The sequence below is a fragment of the Phocoena sinus genome, chromosome 3 (assembly GCF_008692025.1).
Source record: "Phocoena sinus isolate mPhoSin1 chromosome 3, mPhoSin1.pri, whole genome shotgun sequence".
NCBI lineage: Eukaryota > Metazoa > Chordata > Mammalia > Artiodactyla > Phocoenidae > Phocoena > Phocoena sinus.
The window spans coordinates 59876035-59892357 of record NC_045765.1 but is presented as its reverse complement, the minus strand read 5'-3'; positions in this window follow the sequence as shown (position 1 = coordinate 59892357).

The following is a 16323-nucleotide window of genomic DNA, read 5'->3' as shown; positions in this document are numbered from 1 at the left end:
GGAGTTGGAATATGCCTTTACTGGTAAGAAAACTTGAACCCCAGAGAGGTTACATAATTTACCCAGAGTCATGACACCCAGTAAGTGGTAAGTAAGAGTCAACATCTGAAAAAAAAAAAAAAAAAAGAGTCAGCATCTGAACCCATGCAAAACTGGGGCTCTTAAGCTTCTACTCACCATTGGAAAAATTTTAAAAAGAGGTTCTGCTTTTAGTAGGTATTTTTGTGCTGGCCCTGAAATAGATAAATGTGGCCATGGAATTCTAATAATTTGTTTTGTCTCCTTGCCAGTGGCCATTCTTTTCTGAGAACCTAAGGGATCTTGAAGTAGCTTCTTTGTAAGGAGGGTGACAGAGCCTTTTCTTTTAAGTTTTCTCGGTCATTTTTCTCATTACTCTTTTAAAATCTTTAAAGGTTTTTTTTTTTTAAATTTATTTCGCTGCATTGGGTCTTAGTTGTGGCACCCAGGATCTTCGTTGCGGCATACTGGAGCTTTCAGTGCAGCGCGCGGGCTCTTCGCTGCAGCGTGTGGACTTCTCTCTAGTTGTAGCGCCACAGGCTCAGTAGCTGCGGTGCACGGGCTTAGTTGCTCCGCAGCATGTGGGATCTTAGTTCCCCGACCAGGGATCAAACCTGCTTCTCCTGCATTGGAAGGCGGATTCTTAACCACTGGACCACTAAGGAAGTCCCCCATAAAATCTTTGAAGTTTTTAAATCTTCAGAGATCTTTCAAAATCTTCATTCTGTTAGGCATTTATTTCCATGTGAGCGGGGCATGTTTTTAAGTACAGAATCTGCCCATTTTGTCTTTGAGCTGCCTGGTGCTGGTCTGTGACCTCTGAAGTTGGTTTGTGAGCTGTTGTTTATCATTTGTCCCATTATCCTTGGGCTAGCTTTTCTTGGGATAAGAAGTTGCATGTAGAATGGCAGTTACCCTAGTTGCTGGCTTATAACTGCACATGACCTATGGGCACCACAGACACGTAAGTTCTTTTTCCTTGTCTCTTTCGTATTATTTTTACTTTCTGATTTTGTTAATTTGCCTCAGATAACATATCAATTCTTTATGTGTGTGTGTGTGTGTGTGTGTGTGTGTACACGCACACACACACACACATTTATTTATTTATTTTTGGCTGCGTTGGGTCTTTGTTGTCGCGCCCGGGCTTTCTCTAGTTGCAGTGAGTGGGGGCCACTCTTTGTGGCGGTGCACGGGCTTCTCATTGCGGTGGCTTCTCTTGTTGCAGAGCATGGGATCTAAGCACATGAGCTTCAGTAGTTGTGGCACGTGGGCTCAGTAGTTGTGGCTTGCGGGCTCTAGAGTGCAGGCTCAGTAGTTGTGGCGCACGGGCTTTGTTGCTCTGCAGCATGTGGGATCTTCCCGGACCAGGGCTCGAACCCATGTCCCCTGCATTGGCAGGTGGATTCTTAACCACTGCGCCACCAGGGAAGTCCCAACATATCAATTCTTTCTCATTAAGGAAGATATTTTTAACTAGTTTCAAAAATTATTAGTTTCTATGACTCTTGGTTCATAATCTGTTTTTGATATTGGAAATTTTAATCTTTATTTTATTAGGTCTATGTAGTTTTTCTGAAAATCTGAAGTCTCCCATTTCATCTGCCTTTCTGTATCCTGTGTATTAGGCCTTATAGTAGTTATAGTTGTAACAAAGAGACCCCAAAATGTGATGGCTCTGATAAGGCTAGCACATTTCTCACCACTTAAGTGTCCTGTGCTGTCCTCCATGCAGTCTTTCAAGGACCTGGGCTCTAACTGACTTTGCTGTTTTCAAAATATGGCTTCTGAGATTACTCAGTTGTTTTCATTTTAGTCCCTGAATTGGTGGGCTTTGGAAGTCTAAGCCGTTTTAAGTAAATAAGTTGTATAACTTCTCACATTGTTTTGACAGTAGGTTGGTCACATGAATACATATAGCTGCAAGAGGCACTGGGAAGTGTAGTCTCTACTTGGGCAGCCAGGTCTAGTTATGCAAGAAGAGAATGGATTTTAGTGGCAATCTCTACCACATCTCTACAGGTAAGTAAGAGTTGTGGGCTGAAATTGGGGTAGAATGAAGAAGCAAAATCCTACAGATTATGTGAAACCAAATTGAGGGTTTTGAAGCTAATTTAAGTCATTATTAGGTGTCATTTAAAAAAAATTGTTAATTTACTGAAGATTTGCATACCATCATTGAGCCAAACGCTCTTCTGGGTGCACTAGACTACTGGTTTGTAGTCTAATGGAAGATTTAGACAAGTAATCAGAAAATTATACAATATGATGAATACTGTTTCTGGGGTAAATGAGGGGGGCTATGAGAGTGCTCAAGATGACATTTAAGCTGGGAGCTGAAAGATGAGTATGGATTGGTGTGTGGAGGAGGGGGAGAGTATTAGGGACAGGAAAAACAACATACACATATACGCAAACCTGGAAGAATTGTGTATATGAAATTCTTTAAACAAATTATTGTGTATGGTAAGTGGTGGTGGTGGTGAACAAGGGTTGAGAAGTGGAGATGAAATGGACCAGATCATAGAAGAGCCCTGAAAAATCAATTTAAAGAGTTTCTGTTTCCTTTTGAGGACAATGGCAAGCCATTGGAAGGTTTTAAATAAGGGAATGACACTCGCAGTTGTAGTTTATGTTGGCTTGGAGGAGGAAAATCAGAGGCAGGCACAGTGGTAAAGTCTCATTTGAGTGAGATATTCAGATTAAGATCAGGCAGTGGGGAAGAGAGAAGTGGACAGACTATGATCTGAAATAGGTAGTTAATAAAGCTTGGTGTCAGTAATGGAAAGAGGAGTCAATGAGTGGTGGCGTAGTATTAAGTAGGCTAGAGAGCATGTGAGTGCATGCATGCACATGCACACATGGTAGGGGGAGTTGGTTAGATAGAGTATATCCAAGCCAAATACATACGACAGACTAAGATGCCCCTGCCTATATCGAGGGGTTACATTTCTCCTGGTATAGCTCAAGATCTATCCCTTTGTAAATGAAAGTAAATATTGTTTTTATCGCTGGTGGAGGGTGTGGGGCCAAAAGGAGCTACTCTTTTTTTTTTTTTAACATTAGTTTCAGGTGTACAACATAATGATTTGCTATTTGTATATACTGTGAAATGATCACAGTAAGTCTAGTTAGTTAACATCCATCACCATCCATACTTGCAGAATTCTTTTTTTCTTGTGATGAGAACTTTTAAGATCTAGCAACTTTCAAATATGCAACATAATATTATTAACTATGGTCACCATGCTGCACATTACATCCCCAGGACTTATTTATTTTATAACTGGAAGTTGGTACCTTTTGACTCCACTCACCCCTTTAGCCCACACCCCACCCCCTACCAACCTGTCGCACACCAGTCTGTTCTCTGTAAGCTTGGTTTTGATTTCTGTTTCTTAGGTTCCACATAAAAGTGAGATCTTACAGTATTTGTCTTCCTCTGTCTGACTTATTTCACTCAGCTTAATACCCTAAGGGTCCATCCATGTTGTCGCAGATGGCAAGATTTTATTCTGTTTTATGACTGAATAATATTTTGGTGTATAGATAAGCGTGATATATAGATTTTTATTTCTATATGTCATATTTTCTTTATCCATTCTTCTGTCAGTGGACTCTTAGGTTGTTTCCATATCTTGGCCATTGTAAATAATGCTGCAATGAACATGGGAGTGCATATATCTTTTCGTGTTAATGTTTTCATTTTCTTTGGATAAATAGCCAGAGTAGAATTATGAGATCACGTGGTAGTTCTATTTATAATTTTTTGAGGAACTTCCATACTGTTTTCCACAGTGGCTGCAGCAGTTTACCTTCCCACGGACAGTGCACAAGTGTTCCCTTTTCTCCACATCCTCTCCAATGCTTGTTATTTCTTGTCTTTTTGATGATAGCCATTCTAACAGATGTGGGAACCACTTCTGAAAATAAAGAATTTGTTATATTTTAGGTAAAAAGAACCCATTTTAATTGGTAATTTTCCCAACCTTTCAACTGACCTAATAAATTCAGCAACAGTTACTGACCTTAGTAACTGTTGAGCATCTCCTGTACAATGTAGCAGCTCACATACTGAACAAGACACAAGTCCCTAACCTCTAGGAACGCATACTAGAAAACAGATGCCTTAATATGTAGAACTTAAACCATGTAATGCAATTTTTATTTGTTCTGAATTGATATTTTAACATGCTTTATCTCTCAAACTAGCTAATTAATTTTAGCACAGAGCCAGTGAAACTCCAGCCCATCTGCTTAGTCCTAAGCTTTAGGCTTGTTTTTAGATGAATTTCCACAGAAAAACTGGTTACTGTGCTCATTCTCTTATGAGCTCAGAAGTATCAGATAATCCTGTAACAAACCATATTGGAAAAGAATATGAAAAAGTGTATATGTATGACTGAATCACTTTGCTATACACTAGAAACTAACACAACATTGTACATCAACTATACTTCAATAAAAAGTAAATTAAGAAAAGTATCAGATAAGAGATCATTCATAAATCGTGATGATGCTGGCTTTTAGATCATGTTGGGAGCTACTTCTATGGGTGTTGTGCTCCCTCTGTCACATAAAGAAACAAATAATAACTGCAAAGTGTTACGCACCCTCAATGTGCCAGGTGCAGAATGGCTGATGACTGAAACTGATCATGATTTTTTTTGAGTAACTGTAGGACTGTAACAAAAACAGCACATACAGAAGAAGTCTTTGTAAAAATTCTGTTTAATTTTGGAAATTACAAACTTTCACAAAACTTAGTAAAAATAAGAGTATAATGACCCTCCATGTGGCCATCACCAAGCTTTAGTAATTAAAAATTCAAGACCTGTCTTTTGTTTTGTTTTTTTTTTTTTTTGTCTTTTGTTTTTTAATCTATATCCCTACCCACTCTCTTTCCCCCTCAATTATTTTGAAGCAAATTCTCCAAATCATATCATGTCATCCTAACATATTTCAATACATAAATCTAAAACTAAAGACTTTCTAAAACACATAAGCATGATACCATTATCACACTTTTAAAAATAATAATTCCTAGATATCACCAAGTATCCAGACAGTGTTAAAATTGTCCTAATTTGGGAATTCCCTAGCGGCCCAGTGGTTAGAGGTCAGCGCTTCCACTGCTGGGGACCCCGGTTCACTTCCTGGTGAGGGAGCTAAGATCTCGCAAGCTATACGGTGTGGACAAAAACAAAAAAATTGTCCTAATTTTCCGATAATTGTAAGAAAAAATTATTTAATTGCTGTCTGTTTATTGAAGTATAATTTACATATCAAAAATTTCACCCATTGTAAGTATACAGTTCATTGTATTTTGTATGTCTAACCAATTATTCCAGCACCATAAGACTATCCTTTCCCCCACTGAATTACTTTGGCATGTTTATTGAGAATCAATTGACCATGAATGTATAAGTTTATATCTGGCCTTTCTTGTCTATCCCATTGATTTATATGCTAGTACTTATGCCAATACTACACTTCTTTGATTTATATAGTTTTAAAATAAGTTTTGAAATCAGGTAGTGTAAGTCTTCGTACTTTTGTTTTTCTTCCTTAAAATTGTTTTAGCTATTTTGGTCTTTATGTTTCCTTATAGATTTTAGGATACATTTGTCAGTTTCTACAAATCTCCATTATTTTGTTAGGGATTATATTGTATCTATAGATTAATTTGGAAAGATGTGCCATCATAACAATATTCCAACTTAAGTACATGGTATACCTCTCCATTGGCTTAGGTATTCCTTGATTTCTCACAGCAGTGTTTTATAGATTTCAGTGTATAAAACTTCCACTTATTTTGTTAAATTTATTCCTAGATATTTTATTATTTTTAAAATATTTATTTATTTATTTGGCTGTGCTGGGTCTTAGTTGCAGCATGCGTGATCCTTAGTGGCGGCATGCGGGATCCTTTTTTTTTAGTTGCAGCACGCGGGCTCTTAGTTGCAGCATGCGGGATCTAGTTCCCTGACCAGGGATCAAATCCCGGACCCCCTGCATTGGGAGCACGGAGTCTTAACCTCTGGACCACCAGGGAAGTCCCAATATTTAATTATTTTTGATGATATTATAAATGGAATTGTTTTCTTTATTTCACTTTAAGTATTGTTTGTTGCTGGTCTGCAGAAATACAGTCCATTTTGTGTACTGATCTTGTAAGCTATCTTGTACTATCTGGTAAGCTTGCTAAACTTACATAGTATTTCTGGTAGTTTTCTGGGGAGTTTCCATAGGATTTTCTACATACAAAATCATGCCATCTCTGAATAAGGACAGTTGTTCTTTCTTTCCAAACTCTACACCTTTAATTTCTTTTCATTGCTTACTGCACTGGCTAGAACCTTCAATACGGTGTTGAATAGAAATAGAGTGGACATCATTGCCTTATTCCTGTTAGCAGGAAAACATTCAGTCTTACGTCATTAAGTGTAATGTTAGCTGTATGTTTATGGTAGATATCCTTTAAGAGGAAGTTCCCTTTGTTCCTAGTGTTTTGAAATTTTTTTTTTTTTAAATCATGATTGGGTGTGGAATTTTGTAAATGCTTTTTCTGCATCAATTGATCATGTGGTTTATTCTACATTATTCTACAAATAGTTCTATTTTATTCAATATGGTATATTACATTAATAGATTTTTTTGGATGTTAAACCATTTTTGTATTCCTGGGACCCATGGTTTATAATTCCTTTTATATATTGCTGGATTTTGTTTGCTAATATTTTCTTAATAATTTTTGTCACATAAGTGTTAGAACTACCAGCCAAACAAGGTGCCCAGCTGCATTCAATCTCTATGTCTCTTAAGTCTCTCTTATGGATTCCATTTCTCTTTTTCCCCTCTTGTAATTTATTTGTTGAAGAAACTAGGTCATTTCCCCCCAAATTCTGAATTTTGTTGATTGCATTTTCATGGTGTTATTTATTTATTTTTAAAATTTTAATTTATTTTTTGGCTGTATTGGGTCTTTTTTTTTTTTTTTTTTTTGTATTGGGTCTTCGTTGCTGTGCGCGGGCTTTTTCTAGTTGCGGCGAGTGGGGACTACTCATATTGCGGTGCGTGGGCTTCTCAATGCAGTGGCTTCTCTTGTTGCGGAGCATGGGCTCTAGGCATGTGGGCTTCAGTAGTTGCAGCATGTGGGCTCAGTAGTTGTGGCTCACGGGCTCTAGAGCTCAGGCTAAGTAGTTGCGGTGCATGGGCTTAGTAGCTCCACGGCATGTGGGATCTTCCTGAACCAGGGATCAAACCTGTGTCCCCTGCATTGGCAGGGGGATTCCTAACCACTGTGCCACCCAGGAAGTCCCTCCCATGGTGTTGTTTGAAGTTCTCTAACTCCTGTATTTTCTGTAAATTGGTAGTGAGCTCTAGAGGTGTTATGAGATTCCATGTTGATTTTTTGTCCATCTTAGGTAGTGTTTTGCACTTCCTATTTCATCATATTAGTTTGTCCATAATAACTGATTGTCTTTTATGGTGATATTAAAGTGTTCTTAGCCTGATTCATCCACTTAAAAATTCCTCTTCAGCTTTTCACTTAATGGCTTTAATAACTATAGATAGATAGATAGATAGATAGATAGATAAAGATATATTACAGGAATTGGCTCATGAGATTAAGGAGTCCAAGAAGTTCCATGATCTGCCATCTGCAAGCTAGAGAACCAGGAAGCTGGTGGTATAATTCAGTCTGATTCTAAAGGCCTGAAAACCAGGGAGCCAGTGGTTTTAGTCCCAGTCCAAACGCTCAAGAATCAGGAGGCCAATGATGCAAGTCTCGCTCCAAGTCCAAAGACCTGAAAACCAGGAGCGCCAATGTCTGAGGACAAGAAAAAATGGATGTCCCAGCTCGAGTTAAAAAGAAAATTTGGGGCTTCCCTGGTGGCGCAGTGGTTGGGAGTCCGCCTGCCAATGCGGGAGACGCGGGTTCGAGCCCTGGTCCGGGGGGATCCCACATGCCGCGGAGCAGCTGGGCCCGTGCACCACAACTACTGAGCCTGAGCTCTAGAACCCACGAACCACAGCTACTGAAGCTTGTGCACCTAGAGCCTGTGCTCCGCAACAGGAGAGGCCACCGCAATGAGAAGCCCGTGCACCGCAACGAAGAGTGGTCCCTGCTCGCCGCAGCTGGAGAGAGCCCTCGCGCAGCAGCGGGGACCCAATGCAGCCAAAAATAAAATTAATTAATTAAAAAAAAAAAAAAAAAGAAAATTTGCCCTATTTCTACCACTTTCTTCTATTCAAATCCTCAACAGACTGGATGATGCCCACTTGCAATGGTGAGGGTGATCTTTTCTCAGTTTACCTAGTCAAATGCTAATCTCTTCCAGAGACACCCTTGCAACCACACCCAGAAATAACGTTTTACCTGCTATCTGGGCATCCCTTAGCCCAGGCAAGTTGACACGTAAAATTAACCATTGTAGTAGTCTTTGGTGATGGCCTAGCTTCATTATTTCATAAGGGGCTGCTAAATGGCAATTTAAAATTCTATTGTTTCTTTAATTGGCTCAAATACTTCTATACAAATAAGCTTCCCCTTGTCAAATATTTGGTTACCCTGAAATAAACTTTGTGTGGGAAGGACACATAAACACCTAATTCTTTCCTTTTACCTATCAGTTTTCAGAATAATGAGTTCTCTAGCATCTTCCAAAGGTGATTAGCTGGTTAAAATTTCTTTTTTACCAGTGGGGAGAGGGAAGGCGGGAGAGGCAAATAAGGGTATGGGATTAAGAGATACAAACTACTATGTATAAAATAAATAAACAAGGTTATATTGTATAGCACATGGAAATATAGCCATTATTTTGTAATAACTATTTTTTAAAAATTTTTATTGGAGTATAGTTCATTTACAATGTTGTGTTAGTTTCAGGTATACAGCAAAGTGAATCAGTTATACATATATATATATATATATATATATACACTTTTTTTTTTTTTTTAGATTCTTTTCCCATATAGGCCATTACAGAGTATTGAATAGAGTTCCCTGTGCTAAACAGCAGGTTCTTATTAGTTATCTGTTTTATATATAGTAGTGTGTATGTGTCAATCCCAGTCTCCCAATTTATCCTCCCTGCCATCCCTCCCCTTATCCCCTGGTAACCATAAGTTTGTTTTCTACATCTGTGACTCTACTTCTGTTTTGTAAATAAGTTCAGTTGTACCCTTTTCTTTTAGATTCCACATATAAGTGATATCATATGATATTTGTCTTTCTGTGACTGACTTCAGTCAGTATGACAGTCTGTTAAGTCCATCACATTGCTGCAAATGGCATTATTTTGTTCTCTTTATGACTGAGTAATATTCCACTGTATATACATACCACACCTTCTTTATCCATTCCTCAGTTGATGGACATTTAGGTTGCTTCCATATCCTGGCTATTGTAAATAGTTCTGCAATGAACATTGGTGTGCATGTATTTTTTCGAATTATGGTTTTCTCCAGGTATATGCCCAGGAGTGGGATTGCTGGGTCATATGGTAGTTCTATTTTTGGTTTTTTAAGGAACCTCCATACTGTTCTCCATAGTGGCTGTACCAGTTTACATTCCCACCAACAGTGTAGAAGGGTTCCCTTTTCTCCACACCCTCTCCAGCATTTATTGTTTGTAGATTTTTTGATGATGGCCATTCTGACCAGTGTGAGGTGATACCTCATTGTAGTTTTCATTTGCATTTCTCTAGTAATTAGTGATGTTGAGCATCTTTCCATGTGCTCTTTGGCCATCTGTCTCACTTCTTTGGAGAAATGTCTATTTAGATCCTCTGCCAATTTTTGGATTGGGTTGTTTGTTTGTTTTTTATATTGAGCTGCATGAGCTGTTTGTGTATTTTGGAAATTAATCCCTTGTTGGTTGCTTCATTTGCAAATATTGTCTCCCATTCTGTGGGTTGTCTTTTTGTTTTGTTTATGGTTTCCTTTGTTGTGCAAAAGCTTTTATGTTTAATTAGGTCCCATTTGTTTATTTTTATTTTCATTACTCCAGGAGGTGGATCAAAAAAGATCTTGCTGTGATTTATGTCAGAGTGTTCTGCCTTTATTTGTAATAACTTTATTTTTAAATTTATTTTATTTTATTTTAATTTTTTGGCTGCACTGTGCAGCATGAGGGATTTTAGTTCCCTGACCAGGGATCGAATCTGTGCCCCCTGCAGTGAAAGCATGGAGTCCTAACCACTGGACCGCCAGGGAAGTCCTGTAATAACTTAATTAATTAATTATTTAAACGTCTTTATTGGAGTATAATTGCTTTACAATGGTGTGTTAGTTTCTGCTTTATAACAAAGTGAATCAGTTATTCATATGTTCCCATATATCTTCCCTCTTGCATCTCCCTCCCTCCCACCCTCCCTATCCCACCCCTCTAGGTGGTCACAAAGCACGGAGCTGATCTCCCTGTGCTATGTGGCTGCTTCCCACTAGCTATCTGTTTTACGTTTGGTAGTGTATATATGTCCATGCCACTCTTTCACTTTGTCACAGCTTACCCTTCCCCCTCCCCATATCCTCAAGTCCATTCTCTAGATCTGTCTTTATTCCTGTCTTACCCCTAGGTTCTCCATGACCTTTTTTTTCCCCCTTAGATTCCCTATATATGTGTTAGCATATGGTATTTGTCTTTCTCTTTCTGACTTACTTCACTCTGTATGACACACTCTAGGTCCATCCACCTCACTACAAATAACTCAATTTCGTTTCTTTTTATGGCTGAGTAATATTCCATTGTATATATGTGCCACATCTTCTTTATCCATTCATCCGATGATGGACACTTAGGTTGCTTCCATCTCCTGGCTATTGTAAATAGAGCTGCAATGAACATTATGGTACATGACTCTTTTTGAATTATGGTTTTCTCAGGGTATATGCCAAGTAGTGGGATTGCTGGGTCGTATGGTAGTTCTATTTGTAGTTTTTTAAGGAACCTCCATACTGTTCTCCATAGTGGCTGTATCAATTTACATTCCCACCAGCAGTGCAAGAGTGTTCCCTTTTCTCCACACCCTCTCCAGCATTTATTGTTTCTAGATTTTTTGATGATGGCCATTCTGACTGGTGTGAGATGATATCTCATTGTAGTTTTGATTTGCATTTCTCTAATGATTAATGATGTTGAGCATTCTTTCATGTGTTTGTTGGCAGTCTGTATATCTTCTTTGGAGAAATTTCTATTTAGGTCTTCTGCCCATTTTTGCATTGGGTTGTTTGTTTTTTTGTTATTGAGCTGCATGAACTGCTTGTAAATTTTGGAGATTAATCCTTTGTCAGTTGCTTCATTTGCAAATATTTTCTCCCATTCTGAGGGTTGTCTTTTGGTCTTGTTTATGGTTTCCTTTGCTGTGCAAAAGCTTTGAAGTTTCATTAGGTCCCATTTGTTTGTTTTTATTTGCATTTCTCTAAATGGAGTATATTCTATAAAATGTTGAATCCCTATGTTGTATACCTGAAACTAACATAATATTGTAAATCAACTACACTTCAATTAAAAACAAAAAACAAAAAAGAAACCAAAAAACCATACTCATTTGCAGATCAGTATTGATGTGTGAGCTCTGTTCCAGGCATGGATACAGGTGTTTCTCTTTAAAGGAGTTACTAAGTCCTAAAAGTTCCTTCATTCCATTTTCAGCAACAGAGAGTGAGCGTGCTGTCTTCACTGGTCACTATCTCAGGGTGCTGGAGACTTCTGAGCCCCACATTCTCAGTGTAGGTTGGCTGCTTTGACCTAAATGAGCCTCACTCAAGAGACAGCAGGACCTAACCTGGCTGATAGTATAGGTGAGTACACCTAGTTCATGAAATGATAGGGAAACCAGTCAAATAATCATTATTTCTCTACTTTCAAACAGAAACTGAGAATCACTGACGTAATTTTGGTTCATTGAAGGTTTAAAAAAAAATTTTTCAATATGAACTCATGGATTCTAACATATATATCTCCTTCTATTGAAATTATTCATTTTTATGCTCAAATTGTTCCATCTTTGGCTTGTAGGAGCCAGATTGGCTCCTCAATCATTTTGGCATAGCCCTAGTATTCTTTGTCTGCTTCCTTGCATTTTGGTATGAGAAGATGTCCCAGACTCACAAAAAAGGGTCTTTTGTCTTAACAAGGCAATTCAGGGAAGCAATGTGCTCTACTTTGAATTTTAGGGTGTATGGGTTTTAGAAGAATTTTATTTTCTAGAATTTTGCTATTTTACAAAATATTTAAACTGTTTGAAAGGATCCTTACAATGACACTATTATCTTTAAAAAGATTTTTATAAACAAAGGATATTTAAAGAAAGGTGGGATGAGGAAGGAAGGCAAAGAGAACAAAAAGGCACTAGTTTGAAGTACAACATCTGGCCTGAGATCTGTTCCAAGTAAACTTCAGATTCTTGGGTATCCCTTTGAGCAGACTTTAGAAGTGTGAATGAAATATGGCTAAACATATTACTTTTGTTTTCAAATTATAGTCCTTCTCAGCACACGGATGTCTTACCAATGGCCAGTTTCCTGCTCTTCTAAAGCATCCTCTAAACCTTTTTCTCTCTCCCCTTCACCCCTGCCATAGCATCCCACACAGAAGCTTCCCAATGAGAGCAGAGGTATTTGAATAAAGATTTGTTCTCTTCGTGGCATTTGACAAAGTAATACTTTTGTTGCAGTTAGCTTATATGAAGTTAGATATTATTGATCTGGCTTTTGTGAAAAGTTTGAACCCTGATTTGGAATAGATATATTGACTACTGGTAAAGTGTTGTTCTAGGGCACTCACTGCCTATTTCAGTAAATTATTTGTTTCATATTCCTAATTTGATATTTATAATATGTGTTACTTTTAATTTCTGTGTTTATAGCAAAACACATTGGATTTAGAGATGGACCTGGATTTGAGTCCCTGCACAGCCACTCAGTAGTTTATGACCTTTCTCAAGTTGTTGCTTAATCTAAGCCTCAGAGATAGGTTTGTAGTGAGAATTAAATGAGAATACAGTAAGTCCCCTACATACGAACCTTCAAGTTGTGAACTTTCAGCGATGCAAACATGTCTTCTCATGTTGAATCACTTAAGTTAGTTCACATGTCTGGTGTACATTGTCACATGCGTGCATCCTCTACAAGTGGTTGTGTTTTTGTATACTGTACAGTACTGTATAGAGTACAGTAATACAGTATCTTTATTTCAAGCCTGGGATGTCCAGAAGCAAGCGTAAAAGCAGCGGTGATGTAGCTGGTACAGTACTAACCAGACATCACTGGATCCGTTTTTCAAGAGGGTAGAATGAATTGAATCTAGCAAGGAACTAGAACCTGTGCCATCAGCGTCAGGCGTGAGGGAACTGCAGCTTGCCCTGTCTCTCATTGCTGACGATCCTTCCGCTCTACCATCCCACCTCCTCTCCCTCTTCTAGTCAGTAACTCTTCTTGCCTGTTCACTCGATGCCAGCCCCCGTACGCCAGCTGTTGTACTGTAGTACTGTACTTGTCAAGGGACTGGACTGTGAGATTAAAAATGTTTTCTGTATTTTTTGTGTTTGTTTTCTGTGTGTTATTTGTGTGAAAATTATTATAAACCTATTACAGTACAGCACTACATAGCCGATTGTGTTAGTTGAGTACCTAGGCTAATTTGTTGGACTTACGGACGTGCTCTCGGAATGGAACTCCTTCATATGTAGGGGACTTACTAATGCATTTGGGCAATTTGGCATACTGACAGAGTTTAGTTTCAGGTTCAAATTCAAGCTCTGCCATTTAACGTGGGGACCTTAGGCAAATTACTTAAGCTTTTATTTTCTTCATTTAAAAAATGTATATAATGTCTATGCCAGAGATATTGCAAGAATTATATGGGACATATAACCAAACTAAAATACTTATTAACCCATCACCTGACATATTTTAGTATGATAATTTTAACTTTTGTTATACATTCTAAAAGGTCTTTTAACATGAAAGTATCTTAATAAAATGAAAGCAGATGCTGAATTTTCAAATTTGTAAAACATGCCCATTGATTTGGGCATTTTGTTATCTGTATTAGCAGAACATCAGGCAATATCACAAGATATTCCTTTAACCTTCACATTATCTGAAGGTTATCTGGAGTGGGGAATGGACAAGAGAAAGAAGAGGAACATCAATTGATGCACAGTTCTTCTTTTTTTTTTCCTTTGGCTGCGACTTGCGGCTTGTGGGATCTTAGTTTCCCAACCAGTGATCGAACCCGTGCCCTCAGCAGTGAAAGTGCAGAGTCCCAACCACTGGACCGCCAGGGAATTCTCTGCACAATTATTATATTTTTTAATATTTATTTATTTGGCAGTGCCAGGTCTTAGTTGCGGCATGAGGGATCTGTTTTAGTTGCGGCACCTGGGATCTTTTTTTTTTTTAAATAAATTTATTTTATTTTATTTATTTCTTTTTGGGTGCGTTGGGTCTTCATTGCTTCATGCAGTCTTTCTCTAGTTGTAGCGAGTGGGGGCTACTCTTTGTTGTGGTGCGTGGGCTTCTTATTGCTGTGGCTTCTCTTGTTGCGGAGCACAGGCTCGAGGCACGCAGGCTCAGTAGTTGTGGCTTGCGGGCTCTAGAGTGCAGGCTCAGTAGTTGTAGCGCATGGGCTTAGTTGCACTGCAGCATGTGGGATCTTCCTGGACCAGGGCTCGAACCCGTGTCCGCTGCATTGGCAGGCGGATTCTTAACCACTGTGCCACCAGGGAAGTCTCTGGGATCTTTTTTAGTTGCGGTGTGCGGGATCTTTAGTTGTGGCATGCTGGATCTTAGTTGTGGCATGCTGGATCTTAGTCGTGGCATGTGGGATCTAATTCCCTGACCAGGGATTGAACCTGGGCCCCCTGCATTGGGAGCTCGGAGTCCTAGCCACTGGACCACGAGGGTAGTCCCTGCACAGTTATTCTTGCTTGGAAGACTTGACTGTAAGGATATTTCCAAGACTTGAATGATTTTATTTGCCTTCTTAAGAATTGCATGTACTGTTTTTTTGTTTACTTGTTAAAAGATTGAGATATAGTTGACGTACAATATTATATAAGTTACAGGTGTACAACACAGTAATTCACAATTTTTAAATGTTATATTCCATTTATAGTTATAAAATACTGGCTATCTTCCCTATATTGTATAATATATCCTTGTAGCTTGTTTATTTTATACATAATAGTTTGTACCTCTTAATGCCCTACCCCTGTCGTGCCCCTCCTCCTTCCCTCTCCCCACTGATAACCACTAGTTTGTTCTCTGTATCTGTGAATCTGTTTCCTTTTTGTTATATTCACTAGTTTGTTTTATTTTTTAGATTCCACTTATAAGTGATATTATACAATATTTGTCTTTCTCTGTATGACATATTTCACTTACCATAATACCCTCCAAGTCCATCCATGTTGTTGCAAATGGCAAAAAATCTTTTTTATGGCTGAGTAGTATTCCATTGTGTATATATATATATATATATATATATATATATATATATATATATACACACCACATCTTCTTTATCCATTTGTCTGCTGATGGACACTTAGGCTGCTTCCATATCTTGGCAACTGTAAATAATGCTGCTGTAAACATCGAGGTGCATGTATCTTTTCAAATTAGTGTTTTTGTTTTTTTCAGATATATACCCAGGAGTGGAAGTGCTGGGTCACATGGTAGTTCTGTTTTTAGTTTTCTGGGGAACATACTGTTTTCCACAGTGGTTGCTCCAGTTTACGTTCCCACCAACAGTGTATGAGAGTTCTTTTCTCCATATCCTTGCCAACATTTGTTATTTGTGGTCTCTTTGATGACAGCCATCCTGTCAGGTGTGCGGTGATATCTCATTGTAGTTTTAATTTGCAATTCTCTGATGACTAATGACATTGAGCATCTTTTCATGTGCCTGTTGGTCATCAGTATGTCTTCTCTGAAATGTCTGTTCATGTCTTCTGCTCATTTTTTAGTTGGGTTGTTTGTTTCTTGATGTTGAGTTCTATTAGCTGTTTATATATTTTGGATATTAATCCCTTATCAGTCATATCATACACAAATATTTTCTCCCATTCAGTAGGTTGTTGATGATTTCCTTTGCTCTGCAGAAGCTTTTAAGTCTGATTAGCCCCACTTGTTTATTTTGCTTTTATTTCCTTTGCTTTAAGAAATAGACCCCAAAAATATTGCTATAATTTATGTCAAAGAGTATTCTAGCATGTGCTAGAAAGCATGTTTTAGTTTTTAAAACAAAAGATATATAGCCTATTGTCCTTTTGGGGTTTTTTGGCCATGCCG